The following is an 18,798-nucleotide window of genomic DNA, read 5'->3' as shown; positions in this document are numbered from 1 at the left end:
GTGTCCAGTCCAATGTATCATTCTACCAATGAATACATATATGTCTCTACCCATTAGTCAATTGCTCCGATAGCCAAGACTAGCCATCTCCTCAATTGGAATTGTAGACGACATAATAAACCTTCTCATTGTTTGAATCAAATGCTCACTTTGATTCTTTTATAGGATTACGACTCATTTAGATTATCTACTGAAGTAAGTTGTCTTTGTCACAATGTAAACATTCTTACAATGCCACTTATCATCAGTTTGAATTTAGAAAATCAATGAGCTAATATTTATTCATCACAATTTTGCTATGCATGAAAAATATGAAAGACAGAAATACAAAAAACATAATAGGGAAATGTGAAATTTATTTATTCATTGTTCAATTACATGTTTACTACAATATGGGCACATTTCCCAATAGTAGATTCCTAAGCCACTCGACCTTTTGACTGAGCAGACTCAGTCAAGAGTTATAAACTCTGATTCCATTGTGGAGTGAGCAATACACGTTTATTGAATAGACTTCCAAAAAATAGCTGCTCTACCCAAAGTGAAGACGTACCACTTGTAAAACTAACTTTATCAATTACTCGGTTCGTATCATAGCATCCCTCTAAGGCTATAGGGTATCTGAAAAATTCCAACTTCTAAGGTAGTGTACTTTAATTTCACTCAAGACCATTTGGGGAAAGCTCAACCTTAATAACTAGCATAGTAAATTACGGAGCATGACACTCCCTCACTTACTCTGTCGATGCCCTCATCGAAATGAAGCCACACTTTTTAGCAACATTGTTCCATCAAGTTGACATTTAGTCTCAATACCATCTTGGGCCTTCAAGGCTTAAGATTATGATCCATTCAACGCGTATCAAACATAGACTCGAACTTGCTTTATCTCAATCGTTAGTGTAGTCTTGTTTATGCCAATTCCTCCACTGAATACTCGGACTCAATGCCACAAGACATAATCATCAAGTTACAACCTTGGGGAACCATTAATGGTTTGAACCTCTGTCGACTGAATATTACCATGTATTTGATACTAAAAAAAGCATCCTTCTAGATGTGACACTATAACCGCCCATTTTCCAGTAGTGTCAGAAATAGTGGTTTCAGGACCACAATTTTGACAAGTAAGTTAGTAATTATTTAATATTTATGAGTATGTATTAGTGTCATAATAAAATTTGGTTGAGAAATTTTAATATTTAGATAATTAATTTAGTAAAAATAACTAAATTTTAAAAGTTATAAAAGTAAGTCAATAATAGGTTATATATGTTAAATGGATATTAAAACATGAAGTGAGGGTTTTATAAGGTAATTAAACCTTATTTCATTGTAGTGGACGGTTTGGTTTGGTGTATCATTAATTTTTTGTTAATTTTAATGGTTCAAAAGGTAATTAGGTAATAAATAAACAAAAAACAAAAGATGAAAGTTGTCATCTTCTTTGTTTTCTCTTGCCAAAAATCGAAACTTCATGGTTGAGGGAGCTTAAAGAATTGGCCAAGTTAAATTAGTTACAGGATATGTATTTTTCCTTCCGTTTTTCATGAATTTTATGTCTTTGAGATCGTTTTAGCTTAATCTAGCTAACTCGGGGGTTAATTTGTTAATCTGTTAAGTATTTTAGAATATGTCATTGATGAATATTATATGTTTTTGAAGTTTAATGGTAGAATGTTGTAACAGCTCGATTTAGGGCCTAGTTAGAATAGTGGCCTCGGGACCACAAATCCAAAGTCAGAGAGATTATTTCATTATTAAAATAGAGTCATAGCATGTTCATAATAGTACACGAAAAATTTGGTGAGCTAATTTTAATGTTTGTAAACCCAATTGCGAAAAATGACTAAATCGCATAAAATGCAAAAGTCCTAAATTGATAGCTAGAGGTGTCAAATAGCTAGAGAATAAAAATTGAGGGTATTTAAAGGGAAATTATACCCTATTATGAAAGCATAGTCGGCCATGAGAAAAAGGTGAGACAATTTTCAAGGTTAGGTGGAATTGGGTGGCTTATTTGACTAAAAAGGAAATAAATAAATAAAGATGATATCATCCCTTTTCCATCTTCTTTCTCAACCAATTTTTAGGCATTTTTGGGGGTTTTGAACTTGAAAATTTGCAGCAACTTATCATCCCTAGAAGTAAGTGATTTCCATGTCCTTTGTTGATGTTTTTTGTATTTTTGAGACCCTTGAAGCATGAGTTTTCAAATGAGGGGTATATCTTGTAAAATGGTTGAAGGTCTAGGGTTTTTCCATGAGAGCATTTAGGGTGTTTTCTGAAATTTTATAGAAGAACATGAGTCTTAGTTGTGTAATAAACAACTTTTGTAAAAGGTGTTACCATGAAAACACCTAAAGGGATTATTTTACACAAGTTGTAAAATGAATGATAAATGTGTGAAATAGAGAGAATTTTGGGTTTCTATAAGAATAAAAATAGTTCAGATAGGCTCAAGATGTGAAGAAATTCGATAAAAATCGACTTTTGAGCAAAGGGGTAAAATGGTCATTTTGTCAAAGCTTAGGGGCAAAATGGTTATTTTACCGAAGATGTGGATTTTTTTAATTGCTTAATTCTATTTAGTGATTAAATGAGTGTGTTTTGCTATTTTAGATCAAGAATTGCCAAATCCGAACCTAAACGGGGGGAAAGCCAAGCAAATCGAATACACCGACTAGTCGTGTACGTTTTGTAATCCGAGGTAAATTGTATGTAAATAATACAACTATGTTGTTACCATATGTGTTTGAATTATTATCAAATCGATATAGCAGTTTGAATTATTATCAAATCGATATAGCATAAATTGCTTGATTGTGGAACTAAGAATGTATATTGAAATTGAGATAATAAGACTCCCGTTGGAACATTAGGAAGTAAATCGGATATTCATGCCATGATAGTTGGGTCACTTGCGTGAGCTAGTGTAAGACATGTTTGGGACATGCATCGGCCACATTATGAGAGCTAGTATAAGATCATGTTTGGGACATGGCAACGGCATTAAGACGAGTGCTAGTGTAAGACATGTTAAGGACATGCATCGGCCTCGAGACGTAAGCTAGGGTAAGACATGTCTGGGACATGCATCAGCTACGAGATGTGTTAGTGTAAGACCATGTCTAGGACATGGCGTCGACACGGATATGCGAGAGCTAGTGTAAGACCATGTCTAGGATATAACATCAGCCTCGGTGATGATAGATAATGTAAGACCATGTCTGGGACATGGCATCGGCAATGTAACCCATGTTGGGGGCTTATGGAATGTCTGATAGCGTTCCAAATGGTTCAACGGTAAGAATCATGATTTTAAGTTAATGAAGAAAAGTATAACTTTGTGGTGAGTGTGTAACAGCCTAATTTTCAGTGGTGTCGGAACTGTGATTCGAGATCACTAAATCCAACAAATGAGTAGGAAACATTATTAATTTAGTGAGTATAAGTTAATGTGAAGTTAAGAAAAATTTTGAAATAGTGAATAGTGTACTAAAAATAAATATTAAAATAATTAGAATCGAAAACGAGGTATCAAGAACTCGAGAATTTTAAATGGAGCCATAAATATTTTTATAAATATTTATGGAGTGTTAATAAGTTAGTATTAAAGTTTCGTCAAGAAATTTTAAAGTTCTGATAGTTAATTGAACAAAAAGGACTAAATTGTATCAAATGCAAAATTGTGGGAAATGATTAAAAAGCTTAAATGATAAAAGAAAGAGGGTTTAAAAGGAAAATAGACCCAAGGTCTCTTTGGGCTGGACGGCAAGGGCATGAAATCAGTAAGAAAATAAGGAGAATTAAGGGTAAAATTAGAAAATTGCAAAATTTACTTAATAAAGCTAGGACTAAAGTGGAATTATCTAGATTTCTATTTATTTTTCTGCATTCTCATCAGGAAAAATGCCATGGAAGAGTTCCCTTAAGATTATTTTTCATATTTTTACTTCAAGTAAGTTCAATTCTTGATTATTTCTTAAAATATTTATGTTTTTTGTGACTTTTACAACTAGGTCCACTTGTTGAATTCATTAGTTTTTTTATTCTATGAAAGAAATTGAAAGTTTCTATGAATATGTGCTGGAAGTATATGATGATTTGGCATGGAAATTAGAGCTTTAAATTGTTTATATGCTAATTTTATTGAAAGAATTGAATAGAAAATGAATGTTTGGGACCTAATTGTAAAAGAGTTTAAAGTTAGAGTTTTATGTGGAAATGCTGAATTTCAATAGTTATGAAATAACTTATAATGTCTAGTAAATGTATTAATTGAGAAAATTATCTTAATTGAGGGGTTAATTGAGTAAGGACTGAATTGTATGAATTGTGAAATTTGGGGTAAAATGGAAATCAACATTTTGCACTAAAACTGTTTTGGACAGAAGCAGTAGTCTAACTTTGAAAAATCACCAAAAATTATACAAATGGAATTAAAGGATGAATAAAATATGAAATTAAAGCTTATTGAGTCTAGTTTCTTATAGAAGAAATGATGTACGCAATGGAATTGTAAATCATGAGATATGATAAATTTTGTGAGACAAGGTCAGAATGATTTTGGGTTCCCCTATTCTGACTTTGTAAAATCATAAAAAATTGTATAAAAATAATTAGGAGCTTAAATTTATATTTTTAGAATCCTGAATGAGTCTATTTTTAAGAGAAATAAACAGAAACATTATTCGAATCCTTTACTAGGAGATAATTAATTTTTAGTGAAGAAGAGTCGGAACTGTCAGATAGCAGAACAGGGGAGAATTCAATGAATAAACTGTATTAATTGGACCAACCAAAAATTATGAAATTTTTATGGCAAGAAGATATGTGAGTCTAGTTTCAGGGAAAATTATCGGATCTTAATTTGGAGTTTTCTAGCTTCAAATATAAATAATTTAGTGACTATGACACGGGTGGATAGCTTGAATATTCACATAAGTAATTAGTGAAAATTATGGATAAGGTTACTTACAAGTGTGTTATTTATACCAAGGATGTGGATGGAGAGGAGGAGGAGGAAAAAATATATGAATGGCTCATACTCATGTATAAATTGATCACATGCCCGATTATAATCGATAAGTGTTGGATTAGAAATGATATAATGTTTTATTTGGAACATTTATTATGAAATTATGATTTTCGTTATAATACAAAAATTGAACTTGTGAGTTTATATGGCTAAATTTTAGTGATTATTTGTTAATTTTATGAATTTCATGATGTGTTATTTCATATGTATTGATGATTAAAATCGTGAATAATGTAAAAGCATGAAAATTGAATAAATGATCAAATTGAGCATTTCAGTTCAGTGACAAGATGAATTGAAGGAAAAGACTATGGTTGGACCATGGCAACAAGTGATAAGTGATAGCTTCGGCTACACTTATCTGATCAAGGACAAATGAAAGTGATAAGTAATAGCTTCGGCTACACTTATCTGATCAAGGACAAGTGAAAGTGATAAGTGATAGCTTCGGCTACACTTATCTGATCAAGGACAAATGACAAGTGAAAAGTGGTAGCTTCGGCTACCTGATCAGTGAAAAGTGGTAGCTTCTGCTACCTAATCAGTGAAAAGTGGTAGCTCCGGCTACCTAATCAGTGAAAAATGGTAGCTCCGGCTACCTGATCAGTGAATAGTGGTAGCTTCGGCTACAAGTGACAAGTGATTTCCGTATAAGACCATATCTGGGATATGGCATCGGTGTGATATATGCTACTGTATAAGACCATATCTAAGATATGGCATCAGTGAGATATGTGATTCGTGTAAGACCATAGCTGGGCTATGGCATCATTATGTGAAGATGTGTAAGACCATAGTTGAACTATGGCATCGAGAAAACGAAGTACTCAATTCCGTAAGGCGTTCATTAATTTGAAAACGTTTGGTAAGTGTTACATGGAATTATGTGATACAAGGAAGCATGAGTTGATAAGATATGAGTATAGAACTTGGTTGATAAATGAATTTATTTGTGATTATATAATTGTTCATATTGAATGTACTGTCCATATGTATTGATACTTCAAATGTTTTAATGAATAAAGTTCCGACATGGAATAAATTGAACACGAGACAAATAATTATGAAATTGAACTCGAAATTCATGAAAATGACGGTTATTGATATATGGAGACATGAGACATTGATATATGAATATGGAAAATGTTTGATAAATGTGTTTATTCATAATTATGGAATTATATACCTCATGTGTACTATTTGCATAAAGATGATATTTCAGATACTTTGGTTATTTAAGCTTAAATATGAAATAGTATGAAATCAAGATAAGTTGTTATGAAAATATATTTAGATTACAGAGATATAGCTGATATATGTTGTATGATTACATAACATGAAATTGTGTATATATATGAGAAATTTAATGAGAATTGAGTCCATACACGTTTTTTGTTATTTATATGAAGTGTACGACTGACAAGGGTGATGAAGTTATAAACAGAGAGTTACACGGGTTGAAAACAAGGGCGTGTGACTCTCCAAAGTGTGAAAATTTTCTAAGTGTTGCAAAAGTTTCATATGTTTACGTTTGGTCCCGAACCATCCTGAATGTATGTTTTGGGCCCCGGAGGCCCATATAAGGGACGCTAAACATATGTATGAAAGTTTTTAATTTAAAAGGAATTTTATGGCTGATTTTTACATGATTGATCATATTAAGTTCGGTAATGCCTCGTACCCTATTCTAGGCTTGGAATACGGGTAGGGGGTGTTACAGTGTAACACTCCTAACCCGTATCCGTTGCCGGAATAAGATTATGAGGTATTACTTGACTGAACAAAACTTCTATAAGGTCAAAGATACTTACCAGACATAAATTATCAACAATGCAAACCTATCTCATTGATTTTCCATAAGAGCTCTTATAAATTTCCAAAATGACTCACTATCAAAACATAATTGAATATCTAATAACAAATTAACTACTATCAAGTTATAACTAAAACATTTCAACATATTAGTTCAATTATAAGGCTTCTCTAAACAAAATGAGCAAGCCATCTTCGCATGGCTATAAAGTATACAAAGTCGAAATATCATTCTACCTATAGTCTATCCTATACATGCCTTAAACCATGAAGATATACAATCTTCTCAACTCACATAATGACTCGATAGTGTGATGATATCTCCGGCTCTTCCAACTCGAGCTAAAGTATAAACCTATAAGAAATGGAAAAGAGAACACGGAGTAAGCTTCAATGCTTAGTAAGTTTTAAGCAATGCAAACAATTAATTTACTTATAGATCGATTATTTCAAATTTTCAAGAAATCATTCCTAGATAATTGCCATTTTGGCCAAGTATCCATGAACATAATGCATTTTTAGCAAATTCACCTCACTTGAATCTGAACTCAATTAAAACCAAATATTGAAATCACAAATAAGATCATAAGAACTCGAAAAGCATCTCATTAACTAGTTTTAACCATGTTTGCAACAAAATCACAAATTCACTACAAGCTGTCTTCCTGAGCAACAGTCACTAAATTATTTATAACTGGAGCTAAGAAACTCCAAATCAAGTACCGTTAATTTTCCCTGAAAATAGGCTTATATATCTTCCATCCATCAAATTTTTAGATTTTTTGGTTTGACCAATAAATACCAGATTTTTATTGAAGTTTCCCCTGTTTCACTGTTTGACTAATCTAACCACTCGTCACTACGAATCAATTTTCTCATTATACAGAATTTGAAATATGTTATTTTTTATTTCATTTGAAACTAGACTCATTAACGAGTCTAATAATATAAATTTTATCTTATAATCATCATTGTACAATTTGCAATGATTTTCTAAAAACAAAACAGGGGATTTCAAAGTCATTTTGACTCTATCTCACGCCACTTCAAATATCTCATTATATACAATTCTTTTGTTTACACGGTTTCTTTTATAAGAAACTAGACTCATTAAGCTTTAATTACATAATTTATTCAGCTTCTAATTCAATTTTCACAATTTATGGTGATTTTCCAAAATCACGCTACTGTTGCTGTCCCAAGCAGATTTATTACAAATTTGCTCTTTCACACATTCCTTGCATTCAAATTATCTAAACATGTATATCATGTCATTCAAGATCGAACTCATATAACATAGGTATTAAAATGCTTCACTATCAGCTTTAGTTCAATTGAAACGAATAAAATACAATATCATATTCACATTTAATTTTCCATGATCGTAATCACCTAAAAATAAAATCATATACTTCCACAAACCTTTCCACAAGGACCAAGTGTTTATATTTGAATATAAACATAGAATCACTTCACATAACTTCACACATTTACCGAATATATCACGATCACATTTATAGTCATAACACTTATTCACAGATGCATCACTTTATATATTTATAATTTAATTCAAATCAAAATCGCATACGAGTACATGATACATACCTGGCCAACTTAATATGTAATGCACTTTCAATTTGTCAACTTAGTGTAGGATCTTGTAATTGTATACTTTTATCAAATTCATCGGCACTTGGCCTGCTAGGTATAAAACCCGAAATTATATTACCAGCACAAAGCCTGCGGGACTTTAGCTCCGATACATTTCTAGCACGAAGCCTGCGGGACTTTAGCCCGGATATATTTCCAGCACGAAGCCTGCGAGACTTTAGCCCGGATACATTTCCAGCACGAAGCCTGCGGGACTTTAGCCCGGATACATTTCCAGCACGAAGCTTGCAGGACTTTAGCCCGGATACATTTCCAGCACGAAGCCTGCGGGACTTTAGCCTGGATACATTCCCAGCACGAAGCCTGCGGGACTTTAGCCCGGATACATTTCTAGTGTCTTGCATATTTATTCACATGTAAACACATTTCACATAACATATCACATTAGCAATTTAGTTGCTTCATTCGAATATAAGCACAAAATGTACACCTACCCTTTAACTTTCGGTTCAATAATCATACACAAAGAACACATAATCTTTTCACTATCCCAGTTTCACTTTTAATAACCATTCGGCTATAGGCCATATTCACAAATTATTTCACACACAACCTCGATCAAGTAGGAACAATAGTCACAATTCATCTATTATACAAATATCCCATTCTTTGACTTTGTTTCATAATAGCTATTCGGTCACCACATATATACCATTCAATTCACATTCGACTTTATACAAACAAGTACAATAAAATTGTATACACATATTACACACTTTCACATCATCACTTAATAGTCATTCGGCCACATTATATACATAAATCATCCATTTCATATTCGGCTTTATAGCCTAAATACAATATACTTATTGCAAATCGAACTTGTAAAGGTCAAATAATTACTTATCATTTTATATAATCTTAAGCGCGCAGCAAATCAAATTTAATTACTTAAGGACTTACCTCGGACAACGATAATCGGAACGAGCCGACTAATCGACCACTTTGATTTTCCCCCCGATCCAAATCCGTATTCCACTTTTGCCAATCTAATTAATATCAAAATTAACTCACTTATTCAACATTTCATTAAATTTTATCTAAAGACACATAATTTGGGAATTTTGCATTTTATCCCCTAATATTTCATATTTTTACAATTTAATCCCTATTTCAAAATAACATAAATTACTCAAAATTTCATCAAACCCCTGTTAGGCCGAATTTACCTTAGGTCTCTAGCAACCCATATCTTTTATTTATTTCACATTTTGACCCCTCAATTTACAGATTTCTAAATTTAGTTCTTAATACACATTTTTATCAAAAAAATCACTTAATTAAACATGAAAATCAAACATCAAAGATTTATTAATCATCATCAAACAACAATTTCATCACATAATAAACAATGGAAAATCTCAAATTCTTCATTAAATCCAAAAATTAAGGCATGGGTTTACTAGTACTCGAAGCAACGATCTTAAAAACGTAAAAATTATAAAAAAAATCGAGTAAAACACATACCAGAAATAAGCTTTCAAAGTGCCGAATATTCAAAGCTTCCAAACTCATCTTTTTTCTTTTCACATTCGGCTATGGAGATAGATGATAGCATAAAAAGACAAAAACACATGGCTTTTGATTTATTTAATTAAACTTTTTTTTAACATTTTACCATTTTACCATTAAAATAAATTCATATATACACAAATGCCAAACCAAATATCATCCACTATCTTATAAATGGGCTATTTACCATTTAAGGCCATCATATTAAAAAGCCAAGGCCAATTGACACCTTTAACTAATAGCATGCAACTTTTACGTTTTACGCGATTTAGTCCTTTTTATTAAATCAAGCACACAACGATAAAATTTTCGTACGAAAATTTCACACATATCAATTCACATACTTTAAACACAGAAAATAATATTAAAATATTTTTTTACTCGGATTCGTGGTCCCGAAACCACTGTTCTTACTAGGGTCTAAACTAGACTGTTACATACAGAGTGGTACAGGTACCTATTTGGTACGTATGAGATATGAGCTCAATATAATGTGTGACTTGTATGGATGGTAATGAGTAAGTTGTGCTTATGCCCACCTTTGTGTTATGAGCATGTTGATTATTGATAAATTGTTGTTTTATATCTATTTATATGTAACTTACTAAGCTTTTATGCTTACTCCCTTTCCTTTCCATTTTTCTTACAGTGCCGCCTAGTTAGCTCAAGGATCACAGGAGTCAGAGATATTGATCACGCTATCAACTGAAGTATTCGGTATAGTTGGATTTATATTTTTGAATGTGGCATGTATAGGATTTAGGCTTTATTATTTTGTGTCTCTGAGAATTGGCCAAATGTGTTGGCTTGGGTTGGAGATCCTTCAATTTGTATTAAGTTTTGAATGATAGTTAATATTCATTTTTAATTTATAAAAGATGCATTACCATGGTTAAATGAATGTCTATTATGGATAAATTGGTTATATGAATTGTGCTGGTGTTGGTATTAGTTGACATGTGTATGAAACTAGTTATGTAAGGTGGCAATGAGGCTTGGTAAATAGCCTTATATTGTCCACACCAGTAGACACACAAGCACGTATTTAGGTCGTGTGTGACACACTATTTGCCCCATGGGTGTGTAGTCCGGCCGTGTGTCCTCTACACGTAAAAATTTTAAGTCAGTATGCATGGTAATAAATACACGGGCAGAGACACGGCCATGTGTCTCAGTAGTGTGTAGGACACGGCCCAGTACACGGGCATGTGCCTTGACCGTGTGACATCTTGAGCATGCTGACGGCAGAAATAGAATGTCCATGTTTTTGCACACGGGCGTGTCGTGGCCGTGTGAGGGACACGGGCCATTGACACGAGTGTGTGTCTAGTCGTGTGAAAACCCCTGTAGGTGTGAATTGGAAATTAATTCTACACAAGTATGGGACACGGGCGTGTCCCAGAATGCTTAGGCTGTGTGAGCCACACGGGTCATCAACACGACCATGTCGAAATGGTCACACGGGCGTGTTACCCTTCCATACGGGCGTGTGCCCTGTTTTAAAGGAAATTTCTTAAGGTTGGTTTAAGGACCCAGAATGGTTCCAAATAGTTATCAACGAATGATTTGGGACTCGCAGGCCCATAATAAGAAGATTAAAGTAGAAATTGAAAAAGCTTAAATTTAAACCGAATCTCGGTAATTTGAGATTGGTTGTATGTATGAGATCAAGTTAGGCAATGTCTTGTACTCCATCCTGGTGTAGGTTACGGGTATAAAGTGTTACATTTAGTGGTATCAGAGCAATGGTTTACTCGGTTCTAGAACTGACTTAGCAAGAGTACGAGTCTAGTTATACATGTCATAACTGTATACTGATAGTGTGATGATTTTTGACCATTATAAATTATATTTTTATATAGTAAATGGATCATGATAGAGCCACGGCAGATGACGTAGAAAGTAACGTGTTGGCTCCCGCTGAAGGGACTACGATAGTAGAGAGTAAGCTCGTAACTATGGGCCAAGGCAGAGGGGCTAGAGAAGCCTACCTCCGTATGATGGACGCTTGGTACACGGATTTTGTTCGTGTGAATCCGAACACTCCACCTCCCCTACCTCCTCTGATTCCTCAATATGCCCCGGTAGCTCCGCAAGGTGCAAATATGTTTAGAAGAAAGAAGACACCGGTAGGCAAGATCTGAAAACAAGGGGTCGAGGAATTCTGGGCTAGCATATATGATGACCTAGAGAAAACAGAGCTTTGGCCAGAAAATACCATTAGGGTATTTGATGAGCTAGCATGCACACCTGAAGAGTGCGTGAAATACGTAATATCGCTTCTACGAGATTCAGCTTATCAGTGGTGGGACACTCTCGTGTCTGTTGTGCCGAAAGAGAGGATCACGTGAGAATTCTTCCAGGAAGAATTTCAGAAAAAAGTATATTAGCTAAAGATTTATAAACCAAAAGAGGAAGGAATTCCTAGAGCCAAAGCAAGGCCGAATGTTAGTGACAGATTATGAACGTGAGTTTGTGAGGCTTAGCAAGTATGCGCGGGAGTACGTATCTACAGAAGCCACCATGTGTAAGAGGTTTGAGGATGGCCTTAATGAAGATATCCTAGTGTTCATTAGCATCTTAGAGTTGCGGGAATTTGTAGTACTTGTTGAAAAAGCCTGTAAGGCTTATGAGCTGATTAAAGAGAGGAGGAAAGCGACTTTTGAGTCACGAGATTCAAAGAAGAGACAAATGGGGAAATCACATCAGTCCTCATCCAAAAGATCGAGGGAGTTCACTACCCGATCGAATGCTTCGATGGGGTATTCAAATAGAATCAAGAACCGGCAGAACACAACTTCTAAAGCCTAGACCACTTCAGTCGTTAGTGTCAGTAGCACTCGGCCAAATAAGCTAGAATGCTAGTAATGTGGTAGGCATCATTTTGGCGAGAGCCAAGGGAATGAAAGGGGTTGTTTCAAGTGCGGATCATTGGAACACTTCATCCGTGATTGTTTTGAAGTAGATGAGAGAGGGAGAAAACAAGATGTGAAAGTGAGTAGTGCTCCTTTGAGGGGTAGGCTTCAAAAGAACCTTGGAAGTAGGGCTAGCAGTAGAGGCACGCTAAGAGATGCTGCGGTGAGGTCTGAAGGCAGAACGCTTGTAAGGACTTATGCTATACGAGCTCGGGAAGAGGCAGAGTCTTCCGACGTGATCAAGGGTACTTTTTCTACCAATGAAATATCTGTTGTTACTTTAATTGACCCGGGATCTACCCACTCTTATATTTGTATGGAATTGATACCTCGTATGAGTATGCTAGTAGAGTCCACTGAGTTTGTAATAAAAGTGTCCATCCTTTAAGCAGACATGTACTAGTGGACCAAGTATGTAGAAATTGCCCTTTGACAATTAGAGGTCATTGTTTTTCGGCTAACTTGATGTTATTGTCGTTTAATGAATTTGATGTAATCCTAGGGATGGATTGGTTGACTGTTTATAGTGTTGTAGTGGACAATGAGAAAAAGATAATTGAGTTGAAATGTGAAGACGTGAATGTTCTTCGAGTCGGACCAAATGAGTCGGATAATCTGCTTGTAGTTGTAATACCCTGAAAATATTTACAGTAAGATATTATCCTTGATATAGTAAAATAAGGAAATAAAGTGAAAAAAAAGAAGATAGAAATTTTGAGTTATGTCAATATTGAGAAGTATATTATGATATATTAATTCAAGAAAGGACTAAATTGTAAAAGTAAGAAAAGTTTTGTTGCACAAGAGTAAATACTCAAAATTTGAGGGGTTAAAGTGTAAATATGAAAAATTTGAAGGACCAATAGTGTAAATATTTTAAGAGTGGAATAATCTAGAAACTAAGGAAAATGGATGAATTAGGACCAAATTGAATAGATGAAGAACTATGAGGGACTAAATTACAATTTTACAAATTAAATGATGACTTAAGAAATTGCAATTTTACCAAATTAAATGATGACTCAAGGATGGAATTTTAAAAGATAATGAAGGGCAAAATGGTCAATTGGAAGAGAGAGAAATCTAGAAAGTAATAATGATGCTAGAGATATTTTGATATTTTATAATTATTTAATTAGATAAATATTATTTTATTAATATTTTAATAAGATATTTTATTATTATTTTATTAGTATATAAAGAAAGAAAGATGAGAAATTCTCATCCATATTTCCCATGCACTAACGTGAGAGAAAGAGAGGAAGAAAGAAAGTTTTGCTTTCTTTACAATTTGGTCCTTTTTACCAAAAATTCACCATTTTCACCCAAAAATCAAATGAATTTCCATAGCTACCAAGAGAGAAAAATGTTAAGGAGAGCATGGGGAGTTAGAATATCAAGTTGGATTCAAGAAATAGAAGCTGGAGGAAGAGAAAATCAAGTTAAAGATTAGTATCAATAGAACAAGGTAAGTATATCAAGATTTCAATATGTTTTTAAGTTTGTTATTATTGACAAAGCATGGAAATAATGTTATAGTAGAGTTTTCTTACATAAGGTCCTATGTTCATGATATGTTAGTGAAGAGAAAATAAGAGAAAGTGATGAGAAATGGTGTAGAAAATGAAAATAAGGGTGTTATAACATGGTAATTAATATATTGTACTAAAACAGTTTTGGACAGCAGCAGTAGTCTAACTTTGAAAAATCATAAAAAATTGTAGAAATCTAATTATAGGATGAATAAAATATGAAATTAAAGCTTATTAAGTCTAGTTTCTTATAGAAGAAATTATGTAAGCAATGGAATTGTAAATCATGAGATATGATGAATTTTGTGAGACAAGGTTAGAATGATTTTGGGTTCCCCTGTTCTGAATTTGTAAAATCATAAAAAATTGGATAAAAATAATTAGGGGTTTAAATTTATATTTTTAGAATCCTAAATGAGTCTATATTCAATAGAAACAAATGGGAACATCATTTGAATTCTGTACAAGGAGATAATTAATTTTTAGTGAAGAAGGGTCAGAACTGTTAGACAGCAGAACAGTGGTAATTTTAAAGAATAAACTGTACTTATTGGATAAACCAAAAATTTTGAAAATTTTATGGTAAGAATATATATGATTCTAGTTTCAGAGAAAATTATCGGATCTTAATTTGGAGTTCTATAGCTCCAGATATAAATAATTTAGTGACCATGACGCAGATAGACAGCTTGAATATTCATAAAAGTAAATAATAAAAATTGTGGATAATGTTACTTTCAAGTGTATTATCTACATTAAGGATGTGGAATGGAGAGGAGGAGGAGGAAAAATATGTATGAATATTCATCTAGCATGGCTAATTTGCATATTTTAGGCTCAAGGACTAAATTGAATAAAAGTAAAACTTTATGGGTAATTTTGTAAAAATGTCAGAAATGACCAAATTGCATGAAATGGATTATTTTATTATTTAAATTACAAAATTGAATGAAATTATTAATTTAGTTCAAGATAGGGGGAAAATATGTTTTAGGGATTAAATTGAAAAGTGTTGAAATTATGGAAAATTTTGATATTTTATAGAATTCATGGACTGTTATCAATATATATGAGAATAATAGCTGGAAATAAGGATTAAATTGCAAGAATTTTATTTTCCTGACCCTAAGGATGAAATCGTCATTAATTAAAAGTTTAGGGGCAAAATGGTAATTTTGCCTAAAGCATTAATTAAATGCATTAGAATATGAAATGAACGAAAATGATGATCAAATTTATTTATAAAGATTCGGACGACTCAAATATGAGACTCGATCGTGAAAAAGAAAAGATATCGGATTAATGAAATTATAAACACAAACAAGCAATGAGGTAAGTTTGTGTAACTTGAATTGTATTTTAAATACTTGAAATATGTGGTTATGTGATGAAAATATGATTTGAATGTTCAATTCATGATATTTGATGAAATATTGATAATACTCGAAATAAATTGAAAATAAATCCCAGTTGAATGAAAGGAAAATTCGATGGATCCCTGAAAAGGAATTGACGGTAAAAAGGATCTAGCCCAGACGGGTGATCCTACCCTGATATAGCCCTTCCGAAGAATATGTGTAAAATGGATTTAGCCTGGACGGGTAATCCGAATCAGGGTCTGAATTTAGCCTGGACTGGTAATTTAGATCCAAGCTCATTAGAGTAATTGTCGTTGCAGAGGATTTAGCCTGGACTGGTAATCCCGACAATACTCTATGAGTTTATATTACAGGGGATTTAGCCTGGACTGGTAATCCCACTGTAAGGATGAGGTTCGCGGGAGTGTGCTCTCTGATATGAAATGTGTAATACCATGGTTGAAAGATACCATGGCAACCTGATATGAAAAATGTAAGACCATGGTTGAAAGATACCATGGCAACCTGATATGAAATGTGTAAAACCATGGTTGAAAGATACCATGGCACCCTGATATGAAATGTGTAAAACCATGGTTGAAAGATACCATGGCAACGTGATATGAAATGAACAAGACCATGGTTGAAAGATACCATAGCAACATGACAGAAAATGAGTAAGACCATAGTTGAAAGATACTATGGCATCATGTCAAAGATAAATAAGACCGTGGATGGGAGACGCTATGACATCTGTTGAACAATTGATATTCAGGTAATATGTATCAGATGACGAATGGTTATATGAAATGGTTGTGTGAAATGTTTACAAGAACTGGTCATATGGAAATATATGTACAAAATAGTTGTATGAAATCATTATGAAGATAGATAAACGAAATAAGTATGAGTACATGGAATATAATTTATGTTAAGTTTGATATAAGCTATTATCGGAATAAATATACATAAAATATATGGAAATGATGGAGCATGAAATATTAATATAATGAAATGAATGATATATGCTTATGAAGAAACGGTAAGAGCATGATATGTTTCATGACATGTACATATATGATTATCTTTGATATGTTGATACAAGAAAATTATGTAAGTTGAGACTATTATTGAACTCAAGTACGATATGTCGAGAAAATAGTTATATCAATGTTGAATTTATATGAGATATGTGCAAGTACACTAACAATGTTGCTGTTTGATGCTTATACAAATACCAAACTGTTGATTGAATGGTAATATATTTATTTATATGATGCATTGAATCGGTAAATATTTAAATTTTTTTAAGTGATCTGCAAATGGTAGTAATGCTCCGAAACCCTATTCTGGCAACGTATACGAGTTAGGGGTGTTACAGTAGTAATATCGTCCTTGACTACCGATAAATATTTAAGGAAGGGATATGAGACTTATCTTGCTTTTGTGTTGAATACTCAAGTGTCTGAGTTGAAAATTGAATTGGTACCAGTGGTTTGTGAGTTTATAGACGTGTTTCCGAAAAATTTACCCGGATTGCCTCCGGTGAGAGAAGTAGAGTTTAGAATTGAGTTGGTCCCCGGTACGACACCCATCTCAATCGCTCCGTATAGGATAGCTTCAACGGAGTTAAAAGAGTTAAAGGCACAGTTGCAAGAGTTAACAGACAAAGGCTTTGCGAGACCAAGTTTTTCCCTGCGGGGTGCTTTGGTACTTTTCGTGAAAAAGAAAAATGGGTCGATGAGGTTATGTATCGACTATAGACAACTCAATAAGGTAACTGTGAAGAACAAATATCCTTTGCCAAGGATTGACAACCTGTTTGATCAGTTAAAGAGAGCCACTGTATTATCCAAGATTGACTTGAGATTCAGATACTACCAGTTAAGAGTAAAGGAGCTGGATGTGCCGAAGACTACATTTTAGACAAGATACGGGCATTATGCATTCCTCGTCATGCCTTTTGGTTTGACTAATGCTCCGGCGGTCTTTATGGATTTGATAAATCACATTTTTCGACCGTATCTAAATAAGTTTGTCGTCGTCTTTATCGATGACATATTGGTTTATTCGCGTGATGAGAGCGAGCACGCGGAGCATCTGAGAGTTGTGTTGCAAACCTTGAGAAACAACCAATTATATGCCAAGTTCAGTAAAAGTGAATTTTGGCTTAAGGAGGTCAGATTCTTAAGACACATTATGTCGGGAGAAAGGATCTGAGTTGACCCAAGCAAGATCTCGGCTATTGTGGAGTGGAAACCACCGAGGAATGTGACAGAAGTCAGAAGTTTTTTGGGTTTGGCTGGATACTACAGACAGTTTGTAAACGGATTCTCTATGATAGCTACACCGATAATAAGGCTACTGCAAAAGGATGTCAAGTTTGAATGGATAGAAAAGTGCCAACAGAGTTTCGAGAAATTAAAGGCTTTGTTGACCGAAGCCCCAATGTTAGTACAACCGGAGTCGGGGAAGGAGTTTGTGGTATATAGCGACGCCTCCTTGAATGGTTTGGGGTGTGTGCTTATGCAAGAAGGTAAGGTTATAGCTTACGCTTCAAGGCAACTGAAGTCGCATGAGAAAAATTACCCGATGCATGATTAGAGTTGGCTGCCATCGTATTCGCGTTGAAAATTTGGAGACACCATCTGTATGGTGAGAAGTGTCGAGTGTTTACTGATCACAAGAGCCCTAAGTACTTGATGACTCAAAAGGAGTTGAATCTAAGGCAATGATGATGGTTAGAGGTAATAAAGGATTACGATTTGATTCTCGATTACCACCCGGGAAAAGCGAACGTGGTTGTCAATGCATTGAGTAAAAAATTATTATTTACATTGAGAGCAATGAATGTCTGTATGGCTTTGTCTGAAGATGGTTGGTTCTAGCAGAGTTGGAAGCTAGATCAATGTTTCTTCAAGAGATCTGTGAAGGTAAAAAAAGTGATGAAAAACTAC

General features: G+C 33.8%; 1 long non-coding RNA gene across 1 annotated transcript; it reads right to left on the bottom strand.

Annotated features, from left to right (window-relative positions):
• Nucleotides 1-7,167: 7,167 nt before the first annotated feature.
• On the bottom strand, nt 7,168-10,069 carry LOC121230399 (uncharacterized). Its single transcript, XR_005928371.1, has 3 exons — nt 9,992-10,069; nt 9,428-9,513; nt 7,168-7,208 (listed from the first exon to the last, which is right to left on the bottom strand). It is a non-coding gene; the product is annotated as an uncharacterized lncRNA (long non-coding RNA).
• Between the last annotated feature and the right edge of the window lie 8,729 nt (nt 10,070-18,798).

The sequence above is a fragment of the Gossypium hirsutum genome, chromosome A06, assembly GCF_007990345.1.
Source record: "Gossypium hirsutum isolate 1008001.06 chromosome A06, Gossypium_hirsutum_v2.1, whole genome shotgun sequence".
In the NCBI taxonomy this organism is placed as follows: Eukaryota; Viridiplantae; Streptophyta; class Magnoliopsida; order Malvales; family Malvaceae; genus Gossypium; species Gossypium hirsutum.
Note: the sequence above shows the minus strand (reverse complement) of the source record. Positions and strands in the feature narration are given on the sequence as shown.